The sequence below is a fragment of the Triturus cristatus genome, chromosome 1_2 (genome assembly GCF_964204655.1).
Source record: "Triturus cristatus chromosome 1_2, aTriCri1.1, whole genome shotgun sequence".
NCBI lineage: Eukaryota > Metazoa > Chordata > Amphibia > Caudata > Salamandridae > Triturus > Triturus cristatus.
Genome location: NC_140580.1, coordinates 327,946,599 through 327,965,453, shown reverse-complemented (window position 1 = coordinate 327,965,453; position 18,855 = coordinate 327,946,599).

Genomic DNA, 18,855 nt, shown 5'->3' with positions numbered 1-18,855 from the left:
GCTATGCGCCCGTGTTTGTGAATGAGAGCGGCAACCGATCGAGTGACTCCGAAGTTTCTGGCGGCGGTACCGCCGGAGAAACGGGTATTTGCAATTTGCGGCCTGTGCGGCCCTGGAGCCGGGACCTCGAGTGGACACCTTGGCCGGGTGGCAGTTTAACAACAGCGGCCTTTGGTGACTGGGTGGAGTCGGACTGCCGGATCGGTGCGACTATCGGCCTACATTTCGCCGTGGTCGCTCCCTACCACTAAGCGGAGCGGAACAAGTGCATGCCCGGGGTGGCAGTTTCACGACTCTCCGGTGATTGCCTCTGCCTTCGACGGTGAGCTGCCCGAACGCCGCCCGTAACTCGCCCTGATTCCTGCGGGCTGCTCCCGGATTTTCGCGGGCGCTGGCCCGTGGTGGGGACGACTGTTGCCTGTGACTACATAACGGATACATTTTTGTCTGCCTCCGGAACCCTGTTTGCCAGCGACATGGACCTTGATGCGCTTGCCCCTGGGTCCCGGTCCCAATACGGGTTGGACCTACCCGGCGGCCATCTTATCACGATGAAGTCTACCATCCTGTCCACCAGGTCACAGCAGGATCGGGAGTGTGCGACTCTGGGGAGTGTAGCGGAGCGATCGCGGAGAGCTGTGCTGGGGTACTGTGACCTTCTCTAGGCTCTCGGTGCCCTTCATTCCACCTTGCTTCATGGCGTTTGGGTATTGGGGAGTAGGCTTGATGGTGTGGCATCAGCGTTGGGACAGTTGCGGCCTGCCTGTCCTCATATACACAGGGACTTCCTGCACTGCACTCAGGACGACAATGTTGTGGCCACCCCTGTGACTAGTGACCAGCTGGAAACTCCGGACAGTCTACTATCGTGTGATCGGCTGGCTGTGGGTCTGATCTGTCCCGGAGGTATCGGACCTGAGTGGGGGGGGGTGGCCTTGTCCGGTGCGCGGCCTCCGGCGACCCGGGGAAAACTCAAGCAACGGTTGTCTACTCTGGCTGATTCCGCCTTCCTGGACCTTGTGTGCAGTGCAGATCCTGGGGCAGCACTGGGAAAGACGTTCCTCTATAATGCTGACTGGGTTGGTACTCAGAGACTTCCACCCCACCGGGGTGCGTCGCTTCCTGGTCGTTTTTGGACGCTCCTTTACCGTGTATCATTGGACATGGCGCCGGGTCGAGGGGTATGCATGGGCGGATTTGCCAAGAGTGGCCAAGGATAAGAATGATCTTTCAGAGGTGGTCGGCTAATAGGCGGGCGGGCTCGGGGTTGCGTGCTCTCATGGTATAACTGTCGGTATAGTAGGTGCAAAATGCTCCCCATCTTTCTTTGACATGGTCGATTTTGTGTTGCTTACTGTTTGCTTTGGGGGAAACATAATGTGCGGGAGGGAGAAGCCGGGGGCATGTTTTGAAGGCCCTCCTCCAGTTTATTAATACTCTCTCTACCCCCCCCCGTCTGGTGGGGTTCTTTTTTTACTCCTTTTTCCCTGTTTCTTCTATATTTCGGGTCTGGTTCCAGGGCGACAGGCACACTGCTGGGGGGGGGGGGCCGTACTCATCTGCAGAGGTGCAGGGTGGGGGGTTGGGGGAGGGGATTCTTTAGTCTTTAATCTCCTTTTTCCATGGCCTCCTTTTTCTTCTCTGATTCTTCTTGTTTTTTCTTTTCTGGGATCAGCGTGGTACACCTCCTTTGTTGTGAATCGTTGCCTTTTCATGTGTGCCACAATTTCCGGGGTGTTCTCTGGGCTTTAGGGCAGGGGACTGCAGGCGCAACTGGGCATGATATTCTTCCCCATCCTGAATTTCCTGTGTCTGCGCCATTGATCCAATAGATTGCTGTTTATTGCTTACGTTTATTATTCTGCCTGCCTCTTATCGCTGCTGGGAAATTGTTCGGCACCTGATCCTTCTGTCTTTTTCCATTATAAAATGAAAACCCTTTTTCATCCTGGTGTCCTACCTGCGCTGTTCACTGGCCAGACTATATTAGCATGAAGATGCTGCTCCCCGAGGTGCTGCCTGTGTTAACATTTGATCTCTGTTGCTCTGACTGCTTAGCGGCCGGCCCCGGGGGGTTGTAGGCCCATACTTGTTATTGCTTGAAATGTCAATAAAGGTTTTTCAAAAAAAAAAATAAAAAAAAAAAAATATAATAAGTTAAAACATTAAAATAAATATATTTTTTAAATAATATTTTACACTACATTTAGGTGCCGATTCAGATCCTGTAAAACCCGGGTACGAACCGTCGGACGGAGCGTTTTCTCCGTCCGACTCGTACCCGGGAAAAACACCTTACAAACCCGCAAGTACGATTCGTACAGAAACACCATTTCCGTACGAATCGTAAAAAACACCGACCGGCTAAAATATACCCACAATTCGGATCCAGGACACCGCGTACGCGACATTCGCACGGAGTCAGGCAGCGTTTTACGGATCAGCAAGTACGATTCGTACCCACAGCACTTCGCACGGCAAAATTTTTACGGGACCCAAAAAGTGCCGGAATAGCTAAGTACGCCACGATGCACGACGAAAGGGGGCCCGGTATGCACCGCACCCCCATCCCTACACGTCCGCACCATACCCACAGCCCCCCATGTACGCACCATACACCAGCACCCATACGTGTACGCGCCGTACACCCAGTCCCCCGTATGTACGCGCCGTACCCCCAGCCCCGTATGTACGCGCCGTACCCCCAGCCCCCCTGTAGGTACGGAGCATACCCCCACCCCGTAGGTACGGAGCATACCCCCACCCCATAGGTACGGTGCGGACCCCACCCCCGTAGGTACGGAGCATACCCCCACCCCCGTAGGTACAGTGCGGACCCCCACCCCGTAGGTACGGAGCGTACCCCCACCCCGTAGGTACGGAGCGTACCCCCACCCCATAGGTACGGAGCGTACCCCCACCCCGTAGGTACGGAGAGTAACCCCACCCCCATAGGTACGGAGCATACCCCCACCCCCGTAGGTACGGTGCGGACCCCCAGCATACTATGGGGCCGATTCCGATGGGAAAGTCCTCCAACCGAGTCGGATCCGGAGTGCTATCCGACCGACTCGCACTCCGGGGCTCCGAACGCCCGAGTACGATGCTAACACGCGCTTACGGACACGGGTCGCTCGGAGCCCCATTGAAGTCAATGGGAGCCTGTTGTATGACGCGTATATAGGCTCCCATTGACGAAAAAGCTATGTTGTGCAAAAGGGTGCCCCCTGTAGTGGGGACGCATCTGTGCCACCCGCACCGTACATGCACGTGTTGGGGGGACCCTTGGGTCCCCCCCTGTGACAGACTCGTAAGGCTACGGGTGAAGGGGGTCCGGGGCGGACCCCCGAAGTTTGCTACCCAGAGATTTTACGAGTCGGAAACTCCGTCTCGATCCGGCTGTCCGAATTGTGCATCGTACTGGCTCAGTCGGAAATCGCCTCTATTGCACGACACGGTTCGCTTACGGCCGACACGTACGGAGTCATCCGAACCCGGAAACGTCTCAGTCGGCGATTTCACGTTTTCCGCATCGTACTTACTCGCTCATACAGTTGTACTAGTCGATCGGAAAACACGCGTCTGGCTCGTACTTTTCCCGGCCGGATCGCGTTCGGATCTATTCCGAGCGAGATCGGAATCAGCCCCTATGTTGGGATATCTAGTGATGATGACACAATTTGACTTTAATTTGTGTACTTATTTAATAAGGGAGGTCATAGACTGATTGTTGAAGCAGACACCATCACCATCCAGCAATCTGAACTGGAACAATAACCAGACAATTTGGAATATCAATTCAACAAACACTCTAGTCTAAGCGACTTTTGGTCTATTGTAATGAAACGTACTGGAAAGGAGATGCCTAATCAATGAGCCAGCCTGGTACTCTCACTTGGCTTGGCTATATGGTAAACATGACAACCCTATAAATGTTGGTGATTTAAATAAACCAGCTAGGAAAAAGGAGGATACTCCCTGATAACATTTTATCTTGTACTATTGAGCCAGTTACAGAGCTTAATAACATGAACGCATCAAGAGCTCTATGTCTCGATGGAGACCCATTAACAATCTGCAAGTGAACTTTTATTCTCTGGGCCTCTGTTTGGTGGTATTTTTAATAATTACATTACAAATGACCATATCACGAATACTTGGGATGAAGTCATGTTGTGCCTGTACATAAAAAGGTGGATAGTTTAAACCTGTCTAGTTATCATCCCATTGGTCTCTTTGGTCGTCTTATTTTAGCTGGAAAATGCATGTAACGTTTCTATTGCATAATTCGGAAACATGGGTTAATAAAAAAAAAACAATTTGGTACCTTTGGACCAAGTACTTTTCACTTCTCTTGTTTGACAATGGCTAATATTATGCAAAACATATGTATAGAGAAATTATATACTTTCCAATGTTTTTGACAGTATAGACCATAGAACGCTGTGGACCAAAGTTCAGGAAATGAGTATCTCCCTCCTTCCCTTAAAAGCTATAAGAATGTTGTCCTCAGACACTAGATCAGAATTGTTCTAAGCTCGAGTAACTACTTAACAGGTAAGGTTTTCGTATTTAATGGCATTAAACAGGGCTTTGCCTTGGGACCTATACATTTCTTTTAATATACACACTTTCCTGAATACTTTTCATTTATTCCCCGCACCAGAACAAGGTGAAGTTTACTTGTTTTTAATGTATGGGGATGGTTTGATATCAACAAATCTACCCTTTTTTCGGCATGCAGTGGGAATTACCCACCTTAGCCGAATGTGCCTCAGATCATAACCTAGAAGTAAACAAGAGTAAAACCAAAGTAGTGATTTTTAGGGCCAATGATTTAAATTCTCCTAGCCAGTGGATAGTAATAATAAATCCCTAGAAGTAGTTAGGAGATATCAATATTTAGAAATTTCAGTCACCAATGATATATCTTGGCTCTCCGGTCCAATGTCAGTTATCTAAGGAAAACTCTGCAGTCCTCTGCCTTTTTCAAGGTTTCTTTAAGGCCATTGGTAAAAGGCTTGTTTTACATCTCTTAAAAGTGTATGTAGCCGAAATACTGGCTCTAGCACTTTATGCTGGTGAAACTTAAAGCTTTAACATCTGGGCTGGCTATATGGTGATTTTAGTTTTACGTTTACTTTTTCAAAGCAACTGTCTCTCTCGCTAGAGTTGCTAGGAATAAGAAAAGATGAGGTAAAGGAAGCGCCTAGATCCCTTTGGGTAGATCCCTCTAAAAATACCGTTAACATAACATAACAGGAACAAGGTACCAGAGCATGATTAAATCTTGGTTAATGTCAGTAATAACAGAAAGGAGCTATGACCATGATCTACGTCATTCATCTTAGATCAGATATGTGGCCTATAGTTTCCATTATTCCTGCTTAGGCATCCCCGGTTTTATATATAAGGAAAATTAAATTCCAAATTTAGCAGTGGTGGCTGGTAGGGAACCGGGGTGGCGAGGCAGGGAGGTTTGAAAAATATTTTTTTTAAACCCACTCACCTTTTCTGATGCCTCTCCTTTTGCCTCCACTTCTCTTCTCTTCCTGACTTCAGTCTGGAAAAAGATGCAGGAAGCACCCGGGTGCTGCCATGCTGCGTTGTGATTGGTCTGAGCACCATGGACCGGCGCTCAGATGCAGGCTGGGGTAACAAAAACAATGTCTCAACAGGGAAATTATGTAAAGGGACCGTTAAGCACAAGATTTAATCAAAACAGCCAAAAAGGGACAAGGGAGACCAAAAGGAATGAAAAAATAATTTGTAATTAGATACACAACTGGTATATACAATTTAAAGTAACCATAACAATCATATGTGCACTGATAGTGAAGTGAACAAGTGAACGGCGCAGTGACATAAGTGTTAAAAGGACAACAAAGTGCGGCAAGGAACTATTCAAAAATTATGGGTCAAGACAAAAATATATACAGTAGACAATTTACAAGACAATATTTGTTAAATCACAAATGGCCCTTCAACGAGCCGCGATTACTGCTGTCAAGTCGACGACGTTTTAACCTCCTTGCGTTGAGGTCATCATCAGGACTATGGTTACCAGAGTATTTAAAAAAAATATATATATACCTATGTGTAAAGAGAGGACAAGACAGAATAAATCGTGGAGCCCAGAAATGCCAACTACAGGGAAGAAAATGAGATAAAGCATACAGACGAATGATACCTGTGTTGGAGGTTGCTTAAATCACAGTATCATGGCTGGATACAAAGGAATATAGATCCTATGTGATTGAAAAGGAAGGAAGGAGGAAAAATTAATTAACAGAGGGGAAGGGGAGTGGAAGGTGTATGCTAGAGAAGAGCTGGGAGCCTGTGCATATTCCCCACCAGGCTGTGCATTACAGCCTGGTGGGGAATATGCAAAGTGTGCATGACTGTTTGGCTGGGCCAAGACGAGTGGCCAAGCAGTTATGCACACTTAAGTGTGCACAAACCACTCCTCTTCCCTGAGCCACTATCCCTGAATGAGGATTTCTACAGTGCACAGCTACCTCAGCGGAGGTGTCCTGACGCTAGCAAAGAACTACCGTGTGGGTTGTGTAGACTGTTATGTCTGCCTGAAACGGTAGGTCTCTAAAGTTCTCCGAAATTCTGTTTCTGATTGCAGCAGGCGCAAGTGGAGTGGGAGGGAGTTCCAGAGTTTTGTAGATTGCACTGCAAAATATCTACCACCCAGTCTGGCTTTATGGAATCGTAGTATTTTCAGGAGTCGCAGCTTGTTGGATCTTAAGACCTGCTTTTGATGGTAAACCTGCAGCCTCTTCCAGATGTACATAGGTCCCAATCTTCTAGTGGCCTTAAAGCAAAAGTCAGTGACTTGAATTCTATCCATCTAATTCCAGGGAGCAAATAAAGATGTCTCAGATGCGGAAGATGTGGTAACGCAAAGGTACCCGCCTGATCAGTCTTGACGCAGAATTTTGGATAATTTGTAGGCTGCGCATTAGGTGTAATTTAGAGGGGTGAACATTGACCCACCAGCTGATGTAGGGCATGATCCATAAATTTCACAAAGGTATAATTCTATTGAATTGGTGAGCCATTTACGTTCGGGATCATGGCCTACGTGTATGATCTCACGTTTAAAAAGTAAATCAAATGTATGAGATATTGTTTCTGTATGTTTCAAGGTTGGACACATGCACAAGATATGCAAAGCATTTTTTTTATATCCACAAAGCTCACACTACCATGAAGCCATGATTGCTAGCGATGTGCGTTTCTTTGTTTGGTGAAGCAGTCTAGTCTATCATCCAAGCATGCAACTTGAAAACCAACTGATCCTTATCTTGCAAAAAGAAAAGTTTTTTTATAGCTATATTTAATTCTTTTTCAGTGCGTTTGATGTGTTACACCCCATACTCAATTGACGTTTAGGGTGGTCAATTCTGCTTTCAAACGGGTTAGCAGTAAGTTAGAGGTTTTTGGTCTAGTGATTTCTGACCATAATCGACTGCTTAATGTCTTTTTGGGGCAGTCACACAGTTTTCTAATACTTGATAAATGATCCCTGCCGGCCAAATGCTAGTTAACAAGGCCAAACTCAAGACGAATCTGTGTCCGTGCCAAATGTGGTAGAAGCATGAATAGTCCTCTAAAGATGTTTACTTGTAGTATACCCAGAGCTGACCTTTGCTTAGAGAACGTGAACAGCCCAAGTAGCATGACGCGCTAAGCTCCTCTCCCAAGACTTTCCAAATATGAACTGGGTGTGACTTTAACTAAACTTATTGGCAGCAAATCATTAAGCGCAATTTATACAGCTGACCCTGCCTTTCAAGTTTACACAATTCAGCTTGCTCACCCGTTATATGTCCTGATGATGATCTCGAACAGTTGAGATCGAAACGCCATTGACCCTTTACAACAAAACTCTTCCTATTCTATAAAGTTGCTTGAGGAGTTTTACACTATTGTTGTCAATGCGATGCCGTTATTTTAAACTTCACCATCCCTCTGCACGTCACGCCTCTTTCACTTATTGTGTGAGCACCTGAATTCTTGTCAGAACCCCTAATGTAAGCTCCAAAACGAAGCACAAGGAATTAAGTTCTATGGGCGCTTCAGTCTTGAATGGATTTCAATGGTCGAGTTTGTGGCATGCCCGCATTTCCAAGATGGCCGCGCAGACGCTGGGGTCGGCGGTCTAGTTGCTAACAGATCTAGAGGGAGACGATGTGACGCGCGCGCGCCTGAGGTAGTGCGCACTTCACCAAGACTTTTCCTCAGAGAAGACGTGTTCGAGAGAGTTCCCAGTTCTGAAGAGAATACCTTGTCAAGAAGTTTTCCAGAGTGACACAAGAGAGTTGTGTCAATACTTACCGAAGAGAACAGGAAAAGCCGCAGAGTCCGTAGAGGCAACTTACTGAGAGAGTTCGGAGTTTTTCCGCGTCGCTCCAGGAGACAAGATACGACTTCTACAGCACCTGAAGAGAAGACAGTAGAAAGCTAAGTGAATTACTGACAGTTTATTTAAGGTCACATTAAAATGATAAGTAGTGTTGGGTGACGCAATAAGTAAAGACTTACCAGAGACAGCAGAGATCTGCATACCGAGTCCAGAAAAGAAAAGAAGTATATTGTAGTTGATACTGAAGAGGTTACTAAGGGAAAAAATATTAAAGACAATAAGAACAGTCAACTAGGGAAGTAAGGAGAAACACTTACCAGAGCTATACAGATCGCAGTAACCATAGGAGAGGAAGCAACTGGAGAAGTTAAAGCACAAAAGACTCATCTAGAAGACAACAGTTATTAGTATAGCTAGAAGCAAGAAAAGAAAGAAGAGAAACCACGAGAAGAAAGATTTATGGTAGGTCAAAAGAGAAAGATTTAAAAGATATTAAGACTACAAGATAAATAGGTTTAATAAAGACGAATATATGTTTTACAGATAATTAGTGACATCAATAACCAGAAAGAAGAAAAGGCAGAGTTGAACAAGAAGAGAGGCACAGAGTTCAGGATACTGGGTAGGTAGAAAACACCATTAGAGAAGAGAAGAAAAGAGATAGAATAGAGTAGAGGAGGAATAATAATAATAATGTTGTGTGCTTAGTTACCTCAGGAATCTTCAGTAGCAGAGTGATAGCTGAAGAAGAATTCCAGATAGGAAAACCAGAAGGTCCAGAACCAGTCTCTTCTCTCGTTTGTTATTTTATCCAATTTCCCCCTTCCCCCTTGCTGATCAGTTAGAGCCAAAGACATTTCTTGGGGCTGAGTGATTAGTAGTGGGAGTCGGGAAGCTAGCAGCTTCTGTTCCTGTGCAAGACAACAGCAACCAGCGGGAAGCTGAAGGTGAGCCCTGACAGAGTGAAGTGCCCACGTATTAATCTTGCACCCGAACAGAAAAGAAAATGGTTGAGGGAATACATTTACAAACCTTAGGGTCAGTCCTAGAGGCGATACAAAAGGAATTGGTAGGAGTTAAGGAAGAGAATCAAAGTCTAAGGCAGGAGGTCATGAATTCTGGGAAAGAGATGGCAGAATTAGCACAGAGGATGAGACAACCGTATTCAACTGGAAGGGAGGGTCCCACCAATTCAATGGAAGACACAAATAAGCTAACAACGCAAGTAATACATTCTTTGTCGCCAGTAATACCGTTGGCAGCGCCAGAGAGATTTAGTGGGGACCCACAAAAAGCGCAGGTGTTTATTACACAATGTTCACTTCATTTCTTGTGTCGCCCTTCTATCTTTCCTGATGCGCAGTCGAAAGTAGCCTTCATATTGTCATATTTAGGTGGAGATGCAGCAGCATGGTCGATGCCGATAGTGTCACGAGATGATCCATTATTGCAGAATTTTGATGAGTTCAAGAAAGAATTTTTGAGAATCTTTGACCGAAGACGGATCTCTCAAGCAGTAGATAACGAGCTCTTGGAATTGAAGCAGGGAAATAGAGACTTAGTGGCTTATCTAGCTCAATTCAACAAACTTGTAATGGAAACAGATTGGCCGGAGAACAAGAGGACAGCAATATTTTATCGAGGTCTGCGAGATGAATTGAAAGATGGCTTGGCTCAAATACCGAATCGTCCAACTGAAATTTCCGCCCTGATAGACCTAGTGCTAGAACTGGATTTCCGGCAGGGAGAGAGAAGAGGAGAGAGAAGACGAGAGTACAGAAGTACGGTTCCGCGATTCGACCGAGCTAAGGCTGAAACAGGAAGAAGTACAGAAGGAACCTCAGGATCTGAACCTATGCAAATAGGAACGATTCGAGGACCGCTCACAAAGGAGGAGAAGGAGAAAAGACGAGCCAACAACTTATGTATGTATTGTGGATCTAGTGGACATTTTGTGCGAAATTGTCCAAAAAAGCCAAAGGGTTCATTTAAGCCGAAGGAAAACTCGCAGCACCACCTGTAGAAGGAGTTGTGCAGGTGGATGCGAATCAGAAATCAACTCCTCAGGAACATCGGCTGGCGAATACATTACAGTCGTCTTCGCCTCATTTGATTTTATCTTTGACAATCCGTTTTCGTGAAAAAATAATGAAAGGAGTGACTGTGATGGTGGACTCAGGAGCCACAGGTAATTTCTGCGATCAGAAATTCGCGACTAAGATTGGGCTGCAAGCAATTGCCAAGACTAAAAGTGAACCAGTTCGAGCAATCGATGGTACCAATCTATCCTCAGAGCCAATCACGAGTCACACAGAGTTGATAGAGCTGATTCAAGAAGATGGGCATAGAGAAGCTATGCACTTTAACTTAATTGATGCCCCCCAATTTCAACTTATATTGGGGCTTCCTTGGCTCACAGAGCACAATCCTTCAATCAATTGGAGCAACAGAACAATTGAAATTAACTCGGCATATTGTAGAGAGAACTGTTTTGGGGCCCACGAGGCAACGAGTAAACAGAACCCGGCTCATGCCTTATGTTCAGCGGAAGTCTCTGTGTGCGTAATAAATACGCAAACAATTCCACAAGAATATCAAGATTTCGAGGACGTTTTCAACGAACAGGAAGCCGAGCAACTGCCGCCTCATCGTGTTTACGACTGCAAAATAGACATGGAGCCAGGGGCAAATTTGCCTTGCAGTCGAGTGTACGCCTTGACGGAAGAAGAGAATCATCACCTAAAGGAGTATATCGACAAGTATCTGGCCAATGGATTTATACGTCCATCCCAATCGCCGGTGTCATCGCCACTATTTTTTGTGCCTAAGAAGGAGCAGGGCGAGTTGAGAACGTGCATTGATTATAGAGCCATAAATCGGATAACAAAGAAGAACAGGTATCCTCTTCCCCTTATCTCCGTCTTGTTGGACCAGATCAAAGGAGCACAGATGTTCACGAAGTTGGATTTAAGGGGAGCTTATCACCTTATTCGAGTTAGAGAGGGAGACGAGTGGAAGACAGCCTTCAGAACACGCTTGGGGCTATTTGAATACCAGGTGATGCCCTATGGGTTGTGTAATGCGCCTGCAGCGTTTCAACACTTCATAAATGATGTGCTCAGTGAATTCATTGATCAATGCGTAATTGTGTATATTGACGATATACTAATCTACTCAACGAATACGCAGGAGCATCAAACACAGGTTCGAGGAGTTTTGCAGAAACTACGAGAGAACAAACTATTTGTCAAGTTGGAGAAATGTGCTTTTGGAGTTCCACAAGTAGAGTTCTTGGGCTTTGTAATCTCGCCAGCAGGCATTCATATGGACAAACGAAAGATTCAGGCCGTTCAAGAATGGAAGTCGCCCACTTGTGTGAAAGAAGTCCAAGCGTTTATTGGGTTCGCAAATTTCTATCGGAGATTTATTGGAGAATTTTCTCGACGAATACTACCTTTGACGCGACTACTGAAGAAGGGAACACGATTCGAATGGTCGGAGGAAGCAGAGCAAGCCTTTAAAGATTTGAAGATAGAGTTCACCACTGCGCCTATCCTCCTTCATGCCGATCCGATGGAGCCCTTTTATGTCGAGACAGATGCTTCGGACCTTGCGATTGGTGGAGTTCTATCTCAAAGGAATAAGGAAACGGGCCAGTTACACCCGGTGGCTTATCGGTCCAGGAAGTTGACACCAGCAGAAATCAATTATACGATTACGGAAAAAGAGTTGCTGGCGATAAAAGACGCCTTCAAGGAGTGGAGACATTATCTAATGGGGGCCCACCACGTGGTAACAGTCTACACGGACCATCGGAACTTAAAATTCCTGAAGTCAGCCAGAACCTTGACACCTCGCCAACTCCGTTGGTCTCTGTACTTTGCCGATTACGATTTTGTGATAACCTATCGGCCGGGGGCACAGAATGGAAAGGCGGATGCTTTGTCTAGGTTGGGAACCGGAGAAGAAAAAAGTCCACTAAGCGCTCAAGTGATCATACCAGATACCAAGATTATAGGCGCCACTGATATATTGAACTTTAAGGAAAAGGTAATCCAGGCTCTAACCCCAGAAGAAATGCAGAGATGGGCGCAACTAGAACCTGGAAGAGAAGTTCGCGATGAATTACCATTTAAGGAAGGTGCATTGTATTTGTCGACTACAGCATTGCAGAAGCAAGCCTTGCAGGAATGCCATGATCATCTGTTGGCTGGCCACAAGGGAGAGTTCAAGACAGCCGATATAATTAAAAGAAAATATTGGTGGCCACAGATGAGTAAAGACATTGAACAATATGTAAAGACTTGTGAGATATGCGCTCAGGGAAAATCAGAACGGCACGCTCCACAAGGGCTGTTGCAACCCCTTCCCATTCCTCCTCATCCTTGGCATACAATCACCCTAGACTTAATTACAGACTTACCATCCTGTCAAGGGACAAATACCATACTAGTAATAGTAGATGCATACACAAAAATGACACACTTCTTGGCCTTAAAGGGAATCCCTACAGCAAAACAGTTAGCAAGACACTTTAGTACACAGATTGTCAGATTACATGGAATACCCAAGATCGTAATATCAGACCGGGGAACCCAATTTGTTTCACATTTCTGGAAGGCTTTTATGAAAGGGTTAGGAGTAGAAACTCGTTTTTCCACCAGTTTCCATCCGGAGACGGATGGACAAACGGAAAGGGTGAACCAGGAATTGAAGCAATATTTACGATTGTTCTTGCTGAAACAGGAGGGAGAATGGCCGGACTACTTGTGGACAGCAGAATTCGCTCATAATAACGCGAAGAATGTGTCCACTGGATATTCCCCGTTCTACTTAAACTATGGTAGACATCCAAATTCCGCAGTACAAGATGTGGAGCTCACAGTCCCAGCAGCCAAGGATTTGGTAGCTCATTTAAAGTCAGTGCATGAAGAAGCATCAAAGAATCTAGTACAGGCTAAGGAAAAGTATAAGAAATACGCAGATAAGAAAAGAAAGAAACCCCCTCCACTAGGAATAGGAGATAAAGTCTGGTTGAATACAAAAAATTTAAGGCTAAAAGAGAACCGAAAATTTCAGCCACGATTTATCAGCCCTTACCCAATTGCTGAGCAGATCGGTCCAGTGACCTATAAATTGACCTTACCCTCCCAATTCAAAATTCACCCAGTATTTCATGTTTCCCTTTTGAAGAAGGCAGTTTCTGATTTGAGAAAAGAACCAATTCCAAAACCAATTCAGCTAGATACAGGAGTAGAGTTTGAGGTGAAGGAAATTCTGGACTCAAAATTAGTCAGAGGTAAACTGTACTATTTGGTAGATTGGAAAGGCTACGGTCCAGAGGAGCGGTCTTGGGAATCAGATTCAGATGTTCATGCTCCTAGGCTAATAAAACTCTTTTATCAGCGCAATCCAACCAAGCCCAGAGTGGAAGGACCATCCTTGGTGGGGGGTACTATCAGAACCCCTAATGTAAGCTCCAAAACGAAGCACAAGGAATTAAGTTCTATGGGCGCTTCAGTCTTGAATGGATTTCAATGGTCGAGTTTGTGGCATGCCCGCATTTCCAAGATGGCCGCGCAGACGCTGGGGTCGGCGGTCTAGTTGCTAACAGATCTAGAGGGAGACGATGTGATGTGCGCGCGCCTGAGGTAGTGCGCACTTCACCAAGACTTTTCCTCAGAGAAGACGTGTTCGAGAGAGTTCCCAGTTCTGAAGAGAATACCTTGTCAAGAAGTTTTCCAGAGTGACACAAGAGAGTTGTGTCAATACTTACCGAAGAGAACAGGAAAAGCCGCAGAGTCCGTAGAGGCAACTTACTGAGAGAGTTCGGAGTTTTTCCTCGTCGCTCCAGGAGACAAGATACGACTTCTACAGCACCTGAAGAGAAGACAGTAGAAAGCTAAGTGAATTACTGACAGTTTATTTAAGGTCACATTAAAATGATAAGTAGTGTTGGGTGACGCAATAAGTAAAGACTTACCAGAGACAGCAGAGATCTGCATACCGAGTCCAGAAAAGAAAAGAAGTATATTGTAGTTGATACTGAAGAGGCTACTAAGGGAAAAAATATTAAAGACAATAAGAACAGTCAACTAGGGAAGTAAGGAGAAACACTTACCAGAGCTATACAGATCGCAGTAACCATAGGAGAGGAAGCAACTGGAGAAGTTAAAGCACAAAAGACTCATCTAGAAGACAACAGTTATTAGTATAGCTAGAAGCAAGAAAAGAAAGAAGAGAAACCACGAGAAGAAAGAATCATGGTAGGTCAAAAGAGAAAGAGTTAAAAGATATTAAGACTACAAGATAAATAGGTTTAATAAAGACGAATATATGTTTTACAGATAATTAGTGACATCAATAACCAGAAAGAAGAAAAGGCAGAGTTGAACAAGAAGAGAGGCACAGAGTTCAGGATACTGGGTAGGTAGAAAACACCATTAGAGAAGAGAAGAAAAGAGATAGAATAGAGTAGAGGAGGAATAATAATAATAATGTTGTGTGCTTAGTTACCTCAGGAATCTTCAGTAGCAGAGTGATAGCTGAAGAAGAATTCCAGATAGGAAAACCAGAAGGTCCAGAACCAGTCTCTTCTCTCGTTTGTTATTTTATCCAATTTCCCCCTTCCCCCTTGCTGATCAGTTAGAGCCAAAGACATTTCTTGGGGCTGAGTGATTAGTAGTGGGAGTCGGGAAGCTAGCAGCTTCTGTTCCTGTGCAAGACAACAGCAACCAGCGGGAAGCTGAAGGTGAGCCCTGACAATTCTATTGTTGTGGAAATAAATGTTTCACATGAACTGACTTATGTCCCTATGTACATTATTAATTTTTTTGCTCCTTTAAAATAATTAATCTTCAACTCTCTAACCATAAGTGCTCTCCTTAGGATCACTTTATTATTGGACCTTTTGGCCACACCCGAACCATTGTTTTTTTACCGCATATTTCACCCTAGGTTCACGTATTGAGGTACCCTTGTTTTTCTTAAAACTAGAGAGCGTCCTGGGCAAAACCAAATTTAGCACCCGCTCCCTCTTGTCCTCTTTAATTATCTATTGCAAATTTGGTAAGAGTAGGAGGGAGATAAGGGGGGCAAGATTAAGCAGTGCCACGAAAAGAAAAACATGCAAAAAACAGACTAGGGCACCAGCAGGCTTCAGAAAAAGTGTTTAAAAAACACTCTTCTTAGGACCTAAATCGTAAGGAGACTTCTGCACCTTGGGCGTGGCCCCAGCACGCACATGCTAAAGACCAGCCTTGAGAATACCCAAGGTTTTCGCAACCTCTTCCCGAATAATTTCTGAAATATAGGAAAGTGTGGGGCTCAGCTTGTAATTGATGACTGCAAGCAAGGAGGTCAACTTTAGACAACTTAGAATCTTGTGCAAAGATTAAGGAGCAAACAACAGAACTCCTGCTTTTCCCTTATCGTTTGTAGATGGACAATGAAGTTGATCCTAACTTGTCGGAGGAAAAACAAGATGGCAGCCGCTCGAACCGGCCATAGGTGGCATTGGTAGTGAAGCAGGTGGAGTCGGTGATAGCAGGGTGCAGGACCCTCGAGAAGGAGCTCTCCCTCACCTCAGGACAGTGCATCTCGGACGGATCAGCAGTAATGGGGCCAAAGTTGACGGCGAAAGGAAAAGGCGCTAGTCAACTAATCCCATCCCAGATACTCCAGAGCACCCTCCAAACTACCGCAGTGGACACAGCCCCTGCATCGGTGCAGCCAGGTTGTCGGCAGAAGACCGACACCGAGATCAATTCAGAAGGGAAGGGGAGGAGCGCAGTCGCCAGCACCAGCCGCCCAGGACCGGTCCCTCGAGGTTGGAACTGCTCCGGGGGCTCCTGCAGTGGACCCACGCTTGCGGGGGAAATGCAGCAAACAGAAACCCCGGCCCACGGAGAAGGACAGCCTGTCGTGCAGACCAGTGAGACGGTACTGGGCAGTGGGGGGCCTGGGGGACTAGAAAAGGACGCTACGGCGAGCGAAAATTGCATGGATGCACCTGGTGATTTATTTACTGAGTCTGAGCCTGGGACGTATACGGAGGAGGCACAGCCACTAACGTAAGGGGGGTATAAAGCCCCACCCAGGTGATGGCAGGTGAAAAAAATACTGAATTACACCAAGAGGTGGTTGATAGTTGCAGCAAAGCAGTCTCAACAGGCTTGCCTCTGCAGATACAGTCTTGGGGGCAGGAACTGCTCTGAACCCTCAAACTGAACAGGGTAAAAGTAGTGGGGATGCTTTTACTAAGAGCAAGGATATCAATATTAGCAAGATCCCCAGCAAAAAGGGGTCCGTTGGAACAGAAGGAACAGTAGGGGTGCCGGAGCCGACATCCTCTACCCTGGCGATTCAGGGAAAACCAAAGTCAAAACACCAAGGAAACCCCAAGAGACCAGGAGCACAAAGTGAAAAGGAAAGGGAATTAGACTCAGAGGCCAATTACTTCTTCTTTTCCCTGTCGGACGCCACCTGGTCAGATGTGGGGTCAGGCTCAAGACCAAACTCAGGCTCTAGTGAGGCAAAGAGCACACCAGGCACCAGTGGCAGGGACTCCATTGCCCCAACGAGGAAATTGCACTCCAGAGGGGGAGAATAGATAACTAAAGGCATAGGGACCTTAAGTGGGACTACTCCCAGGGAACAATTGGTTGGAGACAATATTAAGACCTCCAGCGATGGCCAGCCCACAACGCCCCCTCCATTAGAATATATTCTGCAGTGTGTACTAGCACACCGGGAAGAAGCGCACTTGGAAAGTAGATGATCACAGGCCGCTGCTCGCAAATTACAGGGGGCAGTGAGGAAAATAGCTAAAACTTGTAATACTATCAGTGATCGGATGACGGATTTCGAGTCAAGAACTGCTACCCTTGAGATAGATATAGCCGGCACTAAGGGTCAAGTAGAAGCTCATGAAGTCCAATTAATCGATGTTCAGTGGAAGCTCGAGGACTACAAAAACCGCCAAAGAAGGAATAATTTGCAGTTATGGGAATTCCAGAAGGGAAAGAGGGCTCTTATGCTCGCTTATACATGCTTCAGCTTCTGCAAAATGCCTTTCCGGAGCTCGAAGGCTGGAACTGGTCTCATGAAATTCAAAGAGCGCACCGAGTCCCGTTTACATTGCGTCAACCAGCCAACCCAAACGCCAAACCACGAGCATTACTGGTGTACTTTGGGAACTTTCTCCTGAGTCAAAATATATTCGAAAAAGCTAGATCGGAGGCCTAGCGGTCCGGGAGGGGTTTTCATTCATCTCTCGACCGGATTTCTGTCATTTCACTGTTGAAAGGCGATGGCATTTGTGCCAACTGATTAAGTAATTTGGGGGGACCACACCAGCTTCTTTACATCCGAGATCAAGGCAAAAGAGTTCTTAATTTCAGGCGGGAGATAATGCTATGTTTATCTTTTTTCAGTGCTCCGATTCCTTTTTCTCACTGTATGATAAGGTCAAATATATTTTTTCTTCACCCCTATTTTCTGGTTATGATTCTTGGAATAGCCAGGGGGTGTACCAGGGTCCCACTAGCCTGCTAAGATAGTCGCAGGTAGGCAGTATAAAGAAAAAAAAAGGCAACATATAAGGAGTAACTTATGCATAAATAGGGTTGGACAAGATAGAAATCCTATGTTATTTTAAATGAGGGAGGAGGAAGGGGCAGGGGGATATCGAAAAAAACAAAACATAATATATATATATATATAGATATATATTTATGTATCTATGTGTATATATATATGTATATATATATACATATATATTCACACCGTCACTTTTCAAAGTAAAAATATATACAAAAAAGGGTCGAGATTCAATGTTCTCATTTCACTAGTTATTATTATCACTGAAACATTTACTGGGGGAGTCGGGTTATTAGTTGGACACCATTATGCATAACCTAAGCCACCATGAGGGAGAAGCACCACCAGCCATTATTCACAGACCGGTTCAGGTCTTTTTTCCTCTGGATGGGGGAAGGCAGGGCGGGGGGATGGGTGAGGATGCAGCAGGAGTGTGGGGGTTGAGGGGGGAAGGTGGTGTGTGGGGGGAGGGCGGAGGGTGGGGAGGGTGGAAGAAAAATCCAGAAAAGCTGAGTGCTAGCCATAAAGTTTGGAAGGGGACAGGAAAGTATGTGTAGGCTGTAAAATGGAGTGCTAATCAATATGGATGTTCAAATGGGCTTAAACAATGGGTAGGTTAACTATTTGTTTCGTAAATGTTGGGGGGCTAAATGATAGGGGGAAGAGAGGCAGGGTAAGCGAGGTGCTAAGATCTCCGGGGGGAGATATAATTTGCCAACAAGAAACTCATATCCCTTGACAAAAGAGAGGGCTGAACATAATTCCCGGGTACACACAGGTATCGTGCTCCTTGTAGTCCACTACGACCAGAGATGTTGCGATCCATGTGTCTAACCGAATGCCACCCGTCGCACAAACACTTTCAGATAAATGGGGTT